The sequence below is a fragment of the Cavia porcellus genome, unplaced genomic scaffold (genome assembly GCF_034190915.1).
Source record: "Cavia porcellus strain 051 isolate PalLab524CR breed Dunkin Hartley unplaced genomic scaffold, mCavPor4.1 scaffold_6, whole genome shotgun sequence".
In the NCBI taxonomy this organism is placed as follows: Eukaryota; Metazoa; Chordata; class Mammalia; order Rodentia; family Caviidae; genus Cavia; species Cavia porcellus.
The window spans coordinates 68312082-68324755 of NW_026947489.1; positions in this window are offsets into that span (position 1 = coordinate 68312082).

Sequence of the window (12674 nt, forward strand, 5' to 3'; positions counted from 1 at the left end):
TTTTGTTTCTGCCTTAAGAGCATTTTTCTAATTCCTTCCTCTTTTGTTCCTTTCCTTTCTCCTCTCCACTCCCCTCTCTTTTGGCTGTGAAATGTTGGCAGGTAGCTATGTGAGATTAAGTCTGTTCCTTTTTATTTCTGTTTTGCCAAGGTTTCATTTTTTATTTTTTGTAGCTGTTTGAGACAGTTATTATGTAGCCCAGGCTGGCCTTGAACTCACAGTGCTTCTCCTGCCTCAGCCTCCCAAGAGCTGAAATTATAAATGTGTGCCTCCATGCCCAGTAGATTTCTTTTTAAAATTATGACTGCTGAATTTTATCAAGTGCTTTCTGCATTCATGGGGATGTTTTCCTCTAATGTGTTAATATGGTGACCTACTTTTAATAGTTCTTTAGAATGTTAAACTAGTCTGGCATTCTCTAGATAAAGCCAACTTGATTTGACATGCCATGTCCATTGATTCTGAGATACATATTTTTCACATTTTAGCTTTTCTGTAATTAGAATATATTTTACAGCACACAGCATCTTCTAATTGCTCTTGCCTAACCTTGGTCACTGTTGCCCCTTAGTATTTTAGACAAAAGCCATTTGAGGAAGGAATATGAATCTTAGTTGTTGTCTGAAACCTTTCTGGTGTTGTCTTCCGGTAAATTAAGTGAAAATTTAGCACCTGAACTTTTAAGATATGCATCAATGTCTTAGAAGAAAATGTTGGAGACAATAATAGAGACTTCTGTGAAAGGATGCATTACCACTTCTTGCTGGTAAGAAATGAGTATCAAAAACTCTGAGCTGAGCAGTCATTTAGAGGAGGTGGACTCCGAGTGTGAAGTTTTAAGGGTATCTTATTTATTTCATTTATGTTTGTCTTGTAATGGATGCATAAAAATTATATAGGATAAAAATCTGCATATATAGGTTTAAAAAGCTCCTTCAGTAGGTATAAAATGTACAAGTGATAAAACAGTATGTCGTTGTTAAAGTGACAGTATTTTTCTTTCTTAGTATAAAGAGTAGTGATGCATTGAAAAAATCAACAAATGTTTTAGATTTGATGAAGTATGAGATTAACCTTGCATTCATTGCTGGACTCGATTCTAATATTTAGAGTTTGTAATGTGTCCATTTTACTGTTCTGCTATTCTTGTCTAATTTTGCTGTCAGTGACATAGTACCCTCACAAAATGAGTTGTTGAGTTACTCCTTTTTTTGAGACAAGCACTCTCTGTGTAGCCCAGGCTGGCCTTGAATTTATGAAGATCCTCCTGCTTAGCTTCCTGAGTTATGGGATTACAGGTGTGTGCAATCATACCTGGGTCTTTGTTTTTTTTCTTTGTAACAGTTTGAGGCAGTAAGCTTGTGTTACCTATTTCTTGACACCTTGGTCTGGGCCTAGTACTTTTTAAAGAAAATTTAAATTCTTTATACTTTTATTTTCTGCAGCCCTGGGAATTTCACTAGACTACATCCACAACACTTTTTAATTTTTTTATTTTGAGACAAGGGATTGAATTTGTGATTTTTCTTCTCAGGATCCCAGAATGCTGGAATTACAAACCACAATGCCTGACCTGGGTCTAATAGTTTTTTAAATGAGAAGGCAAGATTTTTTTTTTTTTTTGTCTTTTTCCTTTTTTTCGGTACCAGGGATCAAACTCACGACTGCCTGCTTGCAAGGCAGGCCCTTATGCTGCTGAGCTAAATCCCCAGCCCCAGAAGGCAAGATTTTTGACTACTGATTACATTTTCTTCAAATTTTCTGAGTCTGATTTGATAATATGTGTTTTTATAGAAATTCTTTATGAAATGATACTTTCTCTATTAATTTTTTTTTTAAAACTTTTTTCATCTTGTTTTATGTTACTCTAGCCCTGCTAACTCTCTATTTTGGTGGGGCTGTTGGAAAGGGTTACTGTTTTTCTAACATACCTTTTCTCATCTCTTGCTTTGTTGTGTTGTATCTCTTAAAAACAGCCTATTTATAGTTATTGTTATTCTTATTGACAAAAAGTAAAAGAGGTTTACTTAGAGAATTTCTGTTATCTAGAGCCCTGGGCTCACAGGCTTAAGTGCTCTTTTTTCCTGGGTCAGGAGTTTGGGTAGACAGGGCTGGGGCTCCATCTCTGCTCCATGTGGTATCTTACAGAAGGATCTAGTGATTCTTCTGTAAGAATCTGGAGAATCCCTTTTCAAAATGATATCTTTGTCATCCAAAATTTTATAATGAAAAATTTCAAATTTTTCTCTTTTATAAAAGCTAAAAATTGTACAACAAACACTACTTGCCACTTAGATTCTATAATCTGCATTCCACCATCTTGGCAGCTCTGCATCTCTCCGCTTCCCCCAATGGCTTCTTCATCCTCAGGTCTGATGTCCGATGCTCCGAGGGCTCTTTGTCCCTATGTGGTATGGATTCTATAGATCGGTGATCTCAAGGTAGTTGCACTTCTTATGTGGCGGTGGTGTGGTGCTGAGCATTGAACCCAGAGCCTTTGCATTGAGCTACAATCCCAACCCTTTTTATTTTTTATTTATTTATTTTTTTTATCTTTTTGAGACAGGGTCTCGCTGTGCAATTCAGGCTGGCCTTGAGCTGACTTTGTAGCCTAGGCTGGTGTCAAACTCACCATGATCCTCCTGTCTCAGCCTCCGGAATGATCCTCCTGCCTCAGCCTCCGGAGTGCTGGGATTACAGGCATGAGCTACCACGCCTGGCCCCAATCCTTTTTAAATTTGAGACGGGGTCTTGCTGAGTTGCTAAATTGCCTAGGCTGGTCTTAAACTTGCAGTCCTCCTGCCCCCACCTTCCCAAATCAGATTCTATTTTTAAAAATTTAAGCCAGATGTGGTGGCATATGCCTATCGTTCCAGCACTTGGGAGGCTGAGGCAGGAGGTTCTACACAAGTTGAAGGCCAGACTGGGCTACACAGTGTGTTCAAAGGCTGCCAAACTGTAAACAAGACCTTATCTCAAATAAACAAAAAAATTAGTTGGGCAACATCTTTTAACTGGTGAATTTTTTATGATTATTATTACATAGACTTCATTTCTACCCCATAATTGTAATGTTTTCTGTTTGCCGTTCTTTTTTTTAATGCTTTCTTTCCTTTTGATACTTTCTGTTGGATCAATAAAATTTTGTCTGTTACCCTTTTCTGCTTTGAAAATGATATATCCTATTTTTATTACATAGGGTAAATTTCAAGTATTTAACTTGCTTAATTATAGTCAATTACTCTCTGATCCTCTTTAAAAACTCTTAAAATGTTTAAAATACCTTTGTCATCCTGCCCTCGGGGCTCCCCTCTCCACTGCTGGGCTTTGAACCCAGGGCATTGCACATACCAGGAAAGTCACTTACCACTAAGCTGCACCCCAGCTCTCCCCTGTTTGACAGGTGTTCTTACCAACATTTAGTTTCACCTTGGCTTTAAATCTCCTGAGTTAGTCATAATAATTATGTTTATTTTATAAAGTGAATTCCTGTTTAGATTTTCCACCCCATGTGTACTCATTTCTTTGCTCATTACTCTTTTTTCTTGAAATTGTCTTCTACCTTCTGGCTTCACTTCCTTCCGTACTGCTGCATATCCTTAATCCTTTTAGTTTAGATCTGGCAGTAATACTCTAATTTTGCTTTTCTCAGAAGATTTTTCCTGCTACTTATTACAGTGTGGTAACTTACCTGGGTGGAGAATTCCAAGTTAACTGTTGTTTATCTCAGCCCTTTGCAAATGTTATGCCACTGTTTCCTGCTGGTACATACTTTGTTATTTTCATAAGTCTTTCCAAATTCCTCTTCATGGGGATTATACCAGTTTGCATGCTTACTGGTAATTTTTAGTACATGAGACCTGTTTTTATCATTGCTTTTTAGACTTAAGGCTTTAGTTTCTTGTAACATCCCTGAGCAGAGTAAGTTCCCTGCTTCTACTTCTTTTGAATTTATACCTACATTGGAATTGATAGATCATATGATAACTCTATTTTTAATTTTTGGAGACTTTGCCATACATTTTTAAATACCCATAAGTAAAGTACAAGAGTTCTAATTTTTTCTGCAACTTTGCCAACAGTCATTACTTTTTGATGATATACATTGCAATAGGGCTGAAATGGTATCTCATTGTGAGCTATCTCTTTTCTTCAGCATTCATTTATAAATTGGTGATAAGGTGGAGGGAGGTCCTCATTAGCCAAATCTATTATGTGCGAGAACTGCCAGACCCATCTATTTGTAATGCAAGTTGTTTAATTTTCCTACCTTTTGGTGTGTGTCCAACTTGTAAGTACATAAAAATGCATGATGGTTCCCTTAAAAATAAAATAGACTTTATTCTAAGATTGTTTCATAAATCTCCTGGTTTCAGTTAAAGTATCACAAGCCAAGAACTGTTATCACCGCCTGCCATTCTCTTAACTGTTTGTTTGTTACCTATCCTTTTTAACAATCCTTCCCATAACAATAACTATTTCTTTGCAGTCACTTTATTGGTGCCATCACTATTGCTTTATGTTTTGATCCTGTCTCATAGTCATACATTACTACACTCCCGCCTCCCATAGTACCACTGCTATCCCAGGGGGTTGGCTCTTGAACATAATTCAGTTTAATATCTAAAGATATTAAGGCCTTGTTACAATCCATTCACTCTTCCTTTACAGCTGCCTATATAATTGTCAAGGAGATCTAGGGGAACAGTGATACAATCATTAAGGGCATCCCCAGTGACTCTGAAAATAGTCTTATTTTCTTCATTCTGTTCTAGGTGGTGGTCTTTAAGATTACCAATGGGGAAATCAAGTGCTCCATGAATTAGATTTAATCTTCAGTCATACTTTTCCTGGGCAAACATGTAGGCTTGTACACATGGTTCCTGACATACGATGGTTCAACTTACAATTTTTTGACTTTCAAGTTTTAATTTTGGTCTTCTCCCAGGCTAGTGATATGCAGCATAGTACTGTCTGGCCATGACAGACAGCACTAGGGGACCACAGCTCCTACCCATCCACCCCATCATAAAGGAAAGGCACCTGTACTCCACTGCACAGTGTTGCTATGCTTTGGGTTTGCTAGGTATATTAAATGTACTTCACTTATGATATTTTCAACTTAGGATGGGCTATCTGGATGTAACTCCATCCTAAGTTGAGAAGCACCTGTAGAGGAAAGTGACAAAGATGAGACTGAACAATAATGTTTGGTTGGCTCTAGTGAAAAACATAAGTATGGCCCTGCTTTAAAAAGGAGACTTGGGGATCAGAGTTGGGTCTTTTCTCAGGGACATTAAGGTTGAGGACAGAGAGAAAATAGAAGTACCAGAGTGCTGCAGCCCAGAGATGACAAGAATAATATTCTTGTGGCCTTGACTTAGCATCTTCTCCCTGTCCAGCACAATCCTTCTCAATACAGATCTGAGCTAATGACAGTCACAATAAACACAAAAACAATAAACACAAAAATGACCACAGTTGCTGTCCTTTTGCGATTTCCTCAGTATTTTCCAATTGCTTAGTCCGAGAGTTAGTTGGCATAGCCCTATGTCTGCTCACTCCTTGGACCAGTATGCAACCAACTGTCTTGTTAGACAAATAGCCTGCAGGCCTGAATCTGGCTCCACCAAAGCATGCCTCAGAGATAAATATAGACACAGGACTTCAGCAAAACTTTGGGCCATATGGTTGTCTGGTACGTGCTTCACAAACATTCAAGGTGCATGAGGTAAGGCTCTGCAAACAGTTGAGTTTAAAAGGACCTTTCCAAAAAATAAAACAAAATAAAAGGACCTTTCCTAGTGTATTTTGTCTGTAGCCCTCGAACTGTATATGAGGGGCAGGATGCTCTGCCACATGGGTGTCACCATTCATCATTCTTTTTTTTTGGTCTTTTTCTTTTTTTATCGGTACCAGGGATTGAACTCACGACTGCCTACTTGCAAGGCAGGCACTTATGCCGCTGAGCTAAATCCCCAGCCCCTCATCATTCTTGATCGATCTATCCATTGTATGAGATTCGTTCCTGGTGACAGCCAAAAATGACCCTGCATTTTCATAGGTCTGACCTCTGAAGAAAGCTAACTTCAAAAGTTGGCCCATTTGTGGGTGCATCATTGTTTAGATGACTTAGTTCTTTGTCTTCACTGAATTTCAGTTTCAAAAATACTCTTTTTTACCCTACAAACCGATCCAGCTGGAGAATGCAATGGGCCATCCGGTGGGGAGGACAGTAGTGGACACCCTGTCTGTCACGGAGTTGTCTCTGTGCAGTGTCTGAGCTGGTGGCTAAGGGTGCTGGCTCTGGAACCATGGTATGTGGGGTGTGTGTATGTGTGTGTTGGGAGTCATAGTGTCTCTGCTTTCAGTATACAACCTGAAGCAGTTACTTAACCCCAGTTTCCTCATCCCCCATTCTGTAAAAGAGAAGTAATGTCGAGCCTGTGCTGCAGGATTGCTGACTTAATATATACCATAAATTGCTTCCTACAGTGCTCAGTCCACTCTTTGTGCTGTTTAGCTATTACTATTTTTTTTTTTTTCAGTCTTTTTTGAGACAAGATCTCCCTATGCAGTTAGGTTGGCCTTGAGCTCACTTCATTGCCCAGTCTGGTCTTAAACACCCAGATCCTCTTCCCTCAGCCTCCCAAGTGCTGGATTACAGGCACGTGCCACCACATCTGGCTGCTATTCCTATCTTTATTATCATCAATCGTGTGTATCAGAGAAGGGTTGACTGTGAAGTTTTTAATATAAATAGAGAAAAATCAATTAGTGACAATAACCTTGCAAGCTTCTGGCTCCTGAGGTGAAGGAAAAAGAACTAATGCTTCTTTAGCTGCAAAATAGGATGGAGTTAGAGAAGGTGCTGGAAGGGTGTGTTGGTTGTTTGCTTCCTTGTTTCCCCCTTGGCATTCTCTCACACTCCGCCCCAGAATATCACTGCTGAAACTTGTATAGTTTTGGGGACTAAGTTGTTGAAAGGATTCAAGACCTGGAAAGCCATTTTTTCTCCAGAGTGCAGGGGAAATGTTTTTTTATTTAAGCACTGTGTGACATGAACTGAGAACCCCTTTCTGTCACTCCAAATTAAACTTTCTGGAGATGTGAGCTTAACCTGCCCATACACATGGGTAAGCTAAAGGATATGCTTTTCAAGGTACCAAGAATATCTTGAAAAACTTTTCTATCTCATAAGGCTCAAATTCTAACATTAGATTTTTAATTTTTTTTGGTACAGGGGATCCAACTCATGACCTCACGTTTGCTGGGTAGGTGCTGTGCCATTGAGTTATATTCCTGCTATTAGTATTTGATTCTATTTTAGTAAACATCATCTACTTTTTGAGCATTTTTGTTTGTTTTTAAAGACAAGTGTGTGGAAAGGAGTCATAGCAGGCCCAATGTCTGTCTTTTGAAAGATCCGAGAATTTGGATTTGGGGAGTGTTCCTACTAGCCCAGCTGCTAAGTGTCTAGAGTGTCTCATTGTATCTCAGCTGTCAGACAATATGGCTTATGCAGAACACTTACTTTCCTTTTGGGAGCCTGGAATTTGGGTACATGGAAGGCAAGGAGTTCCTGTGTGACACACTGCTAATAAAGACCATGGGCACGGGTTTCTAATGAGTTTCCTTGTTGGCATCACTTTACACGTGTCATGGCTATTGCAGGAGGAATTAAGAACATTCCGTTGACTCCACTGAGAGAGGACCCTTGGAAGACTGCACTTGGTTTCTTCTGTGCTCATTCCATGTGCCTTTTCCTTTGCTGGGTTTGCTTTGTATCCTTTCTCTGCAATAGACCACAGAGCATTGTAGAGTGTGACTCTATGCTGAGTCCTAATCTGGCTAGTGGATCGCTGGACCTGGAGGTGGCCTTGGGGATCTCTGACATAAAAAGTACTATAGTCTTGACAGCTGAGAGAGTATCAGAGCAAAAGTCTTTCATAAAATTCTAGCAAACCAACAATATCCTACAAATAAAGTGGTACAGATTGACCAAGGGATTTATGCCAGGAATGCAGAGTTGATATAACATCCCCTAGTCAATCAACTAAACAATTAATATATTAATTGAATAGAGGACAAAACCCACACAACTGTCCCAATATACACACAAGAAACATTAAAAAAATTGTGATATGAATTTAGAGTGGAAGGAAACTTTTAAAACTAGATATAAGGCATTTATGAAGCAAAACAACAACAACAACAACAAACAATGATGACACAACTAAGGGAAACCTCATATGCAAAGGTGAAAGCCTGAATGCTTTCCAGCCAAGATCAAGAAGAAAGTGAAGATGCTCACTGCGACCTCTTCAGTTCAGCGTAATCCTAAAGATGTCAGCTGGTGCCATCAGGCAAGACAAAGAAATAAAACTATTTCTAGACAGCATGATTCAGTCTTTAGAAAGTTCTAAGGAATTTATAGATAGGAGTATTCCTGATAAAGAGGTACATCATCAAATTTGCATGAAAATGAATTTATAGGACTTTCTCCTGGATTGTGAAAAGAACCTGGTACTCTGGAGGCGGGAGAGATGCTGACTTGCCTACAGCAGCACTTGGGTTAGGAGGACAGTAATCTGCTGTGATGTGACTCTCTTGAATCAAGAGCAAGGCTACAGAAGGTGTCAGCTGTTGAGAACTCTTCTGCAATGCCTGTGCCCTTGAGGCATCCTGAGAAGGAATTGCCCAAAAGCTTTTTTTTTCTTTTTAAACCAATGGAAGGATCATAACTTTATGGAACCAGAAAGATTCAAGTTTGAATTCTGTTTCTTTCCCTTAATGGTGGAATTTAGGTAGCCTGTTAGCCTTGGTTTCCAAGTGGGGGTGGTGGTATAACTACGTATCAGTTAAGACATGCACTTGACTGCCAGGGACTGAGCCCAAGTGCAATACTAACAAAAAGCAGTACAGGAGTGTAGCTCTTTCCTGTTTGGGGAACAGATCAGGATTTAGGCTTTCTCATACCATCTGGGGCTTAGGCTCCTAACTTCTGTTGTTCCACTACTCTGAGCATGTGATTTTCACCCTCAAGGTTGCCTTTATGACCCACACTGGCTCCTCTGCCATCATCATTGAGTACCAGGAGGAGAAACAAGGAGAATAGACTCACCTCAGTGGTCTCCCTTGCTTTAAGGTGCTTTTCCAGAGGTCCCCCACACTGACTTCCTCTTGCATTTTATCAGCCAGAACTTAGCCTATGGCGACCCTTAATTGCCACAGAGGCTTTAAATGTACTTTTTGGCTAGGGCACGGGCAATAAAAGCTGGCTTTCTCATGCTGTGGCAGTAGGGAAAAATGGGGCTGAGTGAGTCAAGGCATCTTGGTCACACTCGTCCCACTGAGCTGATGATCACACACAAAGAGTGAGATGCACAGAATGGGAGCTGGTGAATGCCCCCTCTCCTGTTCCTGCTCACTCACATCCTTTAGCAGGGAATAAAATGATTATTCCATGAGCTGGCCGTGGTGGCTCACGCCTGTAATCCCAGCACTCGGGAGACTGAGGCAGGAGGCTCGTTGCAAGTTCGAGACCAGCCTGGGCTACAAAGTGAGCTCAAGGCTAGTCTGAACTGCATAGTGAGACCCTGTCTCAAAAAGACACACACACAAAGATTATTCCTTGTGAGTCTGTGATTAGGATGTAGGTGACACTCTTGGGATCTTTTCCCATGTTTGAATACTTACCTCAGTGCCTGCCTCTAAATAGGAGCCCATGTGGGCCTTTAGATGAGTTAAAGAGCAAGGGATTTGGAGCCCAGCAAACTTTGTATTTGAATGTTCTTTTCACTTTCCAGCAAGGCGCCTTAACCTCTTGGGCTCTGTGTTTTCATCTACAAGTTGGATATATCGCATTCTTCACCAAGTTGTTTGCAGGATCGCTGAATTTTACAGGCAGAAGCAGGACAAAATGCATTCTTCCCTCTTGAGCTTCCTCTCCGCCTCTGCTCGCCCGCTGCTTTTGAGTGCTCTTGGTCCAGGCTCCCATCTTGAGCATCCTTCCAGCCTGGCTACCAGTGTAGACTCAAGCCAGTCTGTTTGAGTCTCAGCTCTGCCACTTTACAGGTTGACTCTCTGATTAAGTTACCTAACTTTCTGTGCCTCAGTTTCCTTTTTTATAAAACACAGCTCACAATCATGCCTATTTGGTAGGGTTGTTGGGAAGGTGAAGAGGTGAAGTTTTAAGAATAGCGCCTGGCACATAGCTGTTAGTTGTTATTGTTTTTATTATCTGGCATCTTCTTTAAGGCAATTGCTTATTTACATTTTATCTTTTCTGGCCATTCTGCAGAATTCCTGTTTTTTGTCTTGTATGAATAACAAAGCACTTCTACCCCCTCCTCACCTCACTCCTGGGTGGGCAACAGACAATTTGCCACCCCTAATCCCTGCAGAACCCCGGGCAGCAGCAGAGCATAGGTTCTGGAGGGGGCTGGGTGCAGGGGGAGTGCGCTGGCCAGGAAGGGCCTCTGTGTCCCCAGACCCCACGCATCGCTGTGGCCTGTGAGGCCCTACATCCTGTGCTTTCTCCAGCTTCATCTCTCACCCTCCCCACCCCTGTTCCTTTGCCCCAGGCCCGCTGGCCCCCTCCTGCTGCTCCTGCTCAGCTCCTTCTGTCTTGAGGATTTGCCCTGGCTTTTCCCTCAGGCTAAGCCACTAGTGCTTAGGCCCTTGTACAGTTTACCACCCTCAATGTACGCACACTTTCTCTTTTTTCATTCATTCTTTTTTTAGTAGCCCCTTCAACTTCCAAGTTCTGTAACTTTCACTCTATTTTTATTCAGATCACTCATCACTACTGAGATGAAATAAAAGGCTGGGTTTATCTATCATTATCTCCCCTAAACCAAACTGGAAGATGCTTTCTACCCACAGTGGAGTCCTCAGTACCTGTAGCAGCTCCTGGCACACAGTAGATGATTTGAGGCTTTTTTTCCTCTCCAAATTCTTTTTATTTCAGTGAGAAAAAAACCCCCCAAAAAATTAAAAAGAAAAAGAAAACAAAATTTCAAAACACAACAGTCAGGGATACATACATACATAGCACAGTGCCATCCTGATTTGGGGCTTTGCATGATGGAGTGAGTGGCTGCTTAACATTGACCTAGAGACTCACTCTCCAGTCATGATTCCCTTTTGGAGAGATAAGTGAAAGCCTCAGGAGGAGGAGATGAACTCAGAGATGGGACAGAGGTGGGGAGTTGGTTTCTACCTGGTGGGCTTCAATAGCAAGAACTAGGATGCCAGATTGCCTGCTCTGGTAATTCAAGACATTTCCATTCAGCTTTCAAAGCAACTTTGTATACATTGACTCCTCCTAATCTTCAGGCCTTTCATAATTAACTCAGGGATGCAGAGGTCATTTTTTTCTAAGATATGTTTTCTAACAGAGCTGACGTCAGCTTTGGTGTATCTTGGGAGTTAGTAAAGCCCCTGGGTTTAGAGACCAACCCCGCTGTTGGTGGAAGAGTTTGGTAAGGGGGGGGGGTGCACCCTGAGGGTTGAGCTGCATGGATTTTACCATCCTTAAAAGGCCTGTAGGTTTATGATTCTCCAGTCCTTAATCTCCCCCATGAGGACACTAAGCTTTGGAGAGATTGTAAGATTTGCTAAAGGTAGATACTTGGGGAAAGAGAGTCACAGGAAAGCCCAAAGCAAGGCCTTCAAGGCCCTTGAGGCCCATTTGCTTTGTACAAAGCAGCTTGTGTTCCGTTACCTTCCTTCCTATGTCTGATGCAGGACAGAAAATCCAGTGACTTTCTCATTCTCAGAGCCAGCCGCAGCTGACCCAGGTGCCCCATGCTAGGTTGGGTGCACTGCTGAAGGGCAGGGCTCCCTTTCCCTGCTCAGGCATCGGGCAGCTGAGGGGCTAGGCTCATCTACCCCTCCCTGGCCGCTACACTTTGCTGCAGCCTAGTAAGGGCCCCCATCTGCAGCATCTCTCATTAATTAAAAATGCTGCAAACCATCTGTTGAGGAAGCCTTGGAGAGGGGGCTGCGTGCCCGAGGCAGTATTCTCTCCTACTTCTTGACTTTAATTGAAAACTTATTTTTAGAATAAAACAGAGGCCCGTAAAGCTTTTCTGGATGGTAGGGTGATTCTGGTGAGTCACAGCCAAAGAGGACCTGGAGTCAGGGCAGTGGCACTGGTGAGATTCAGGAGGCTGGAGTTAACCAGTCTATTAGAGAGAAGACAGAGGCTGCAGTGGGTGCAGGAGAGAGGAGCCCACCCGAAAGAGCTAGAAGCTAGAGGGACAAGACAGTGACACAGAGGCGGTCCTGCTGAGAGGAATGCATTTTGAGTGTAGGGAGCCAGGAGTCCTGATGTCTGCCCATGAAGGATGGGGCTAGGGCATTTCCCCCCAAATCCTTGGGGTACTGGGATCAGGATGGATCTCTAGCTTTCTGCAGTGGGATGGTTTTGTGAAGAGGATTCAGAATGCAGATCTCTCCCAAGGACCCTGTTAGTGCACAGGGCAGACACCTGGCCTTTTATTTTTGGCTCTGATTCTGTTTCCCCACTCTGGTCCTGTATCCCTACCTTGCCTGTCTGCCTGGGAATCCTGAAAAAGCTCTGAGGCCACTGTCATTTATGAGAAGTCAGTGGAGATTTCAGCCAAGGCCTCCAGAGAGCTGTACCTTGGCTGTACTTCTCAGAGGTG